This window comes from Aquarana catesbeiana, linkage group LG06, assembly GCF_042186555.1.
Source record: "Aquarana catesbeiana isolate 2022-GZ linkage group LG06, ASM4218655v1, whole genome shotgun sequence".
NCBI lineage: Eukaryota > Metazoa > Chordata > Amphibia > Anura > Ranidae > Aquarana > Aquarana catesbeiana.
In genome coordinates, this window is record NC_133329.1 from 61890250 (window position 1) to 61891943 (window position 1694).

The window sequence follows — 1694 nt, forward strand, 5'->3', positions numbered from 1 at the left end:
TCATTCCATCACTTATCCCAAAAATAAGAATATTCCTTAATTTCAGGACATGCAAATCATTGCTTTACACCCCATTGGCCAGATGCATACCCAGAACCGCTGCTGAATAGTACAAATATTACAGAACCAGCTGTTTCAGGCTCATCATCAGTGCAATGTATAGAAATCACGGCTTCTATGGAATAGGACTTTGGACCCAACAAGACAGTATAACCTTACAGTTTATGGTGAGACGAGACTAAAGCGATCAAAAGGTCCTCCAGAGAATGAAGCCAAACCGGTTTTTCTGGCTGGTGATGTATTGATCAGATCTGTAGGATACTGGAAGTGACATTGCTGTCAGAACCTGGTCTGTAAAAAGAGACATTTGACATGACAAGGCAAATTTTTTTTTTTTTTTTGTATACAGCAGTGGTGTGTTAGATCTTCTGTCAGGTTTTTATTGCTATCTATTGCCTTATTGAAGAGATATCCCCATCCAGACAGGAACTGATGGGAAATCTCTCTAATGGGGATACAGACATTTTATAGTAGAGCTACACCACTATTGTGTATGGCCTGGGCATGAAAGCTAACCCTATACTACCTAGAGGTTTATTTATTAGTGATTTTACCCAATATTTGCCCAGAACTCCTTGGTAAACATTTATCCTGTGAATGAAGTCACATTCGTAAAAATGGGAAGCTCTGTACAGAGCTATTTCTGTCCATTCATTCTGCGCTGCTGAGGCTCCAGAGATGGAGATTGAGGTCTGTGTGCTCAATCTCCTTTCTCTGTCTCACAGGTGGAACATCAGGGGCCTGTTTAGACCCCTGATATTTCACCAAAGCCCCCCCAACGGGGCTCCTAAAAAATAAATAAATAAATAACATAAAAATAAAAAACTGACACCCAGCGGCAGAACCACCAGGGTCACAAAAGTCGCACTTGTGACTGGGCCCTGGTGTTCCCCCGGGCTTGGAGGGAGGGGCCCTGAAGGTTCCAGTTATACTAATAAGTAATGAAAAAAAAAAATCTGTTTTGTTTAGCTTCAGACAAATACCATTTTCAAAAGCTCCCATCTTAGTCCTCAGGCTGATTTTGCACACTCTGCTTTCTTCATTAAAGCATACCTGCCAACAGTCCTGGATTGTGTGGAACTATCCAACATTTTGACCATAGTTCCCGAAGTGTCTGGTACAGAGGCTTTATCCTACAAAGGTTCTGCCTCATCTATGGTGTGCACACAGTTTAGTCATATACAAACCACTTGAATTTGCGTATGAATGTGCCATCATAGGATTTGCATATAAATGAGCCAGTGGTGGTATTTGCACATGAATAAGCTGCTGTGCCGCATTTGTATGCAGCACTACAGGAGGCTCCTCTTCAGTGCTGGTCACATTGCACAGCCAAAGGGAGGGCTACCTGCTGCCACTGCATGTGAGGTCTACATTGCACCTGGTGAGTGAGTATATGAGGCGAGGGAGGGAGTCTGTACTGGAGGTGGTCTGTACTGAAAAGGGGCTGGGTTGGGCTTCTGTGCTGATGGGATCTGTATTGAGGGATTGGGCTGGGAGGGAGTCGGTACTAGGGTACCTTTATTGAGGGGTTGGGCTGGAACAAGAGTCTGGTACTGGGGGTTGTTTGTACTGAGGAGGTGTGATTGGAGGGGGAGGTCTGTGCTGAGGAGAGTTTAGGGATGTGGGGGGAA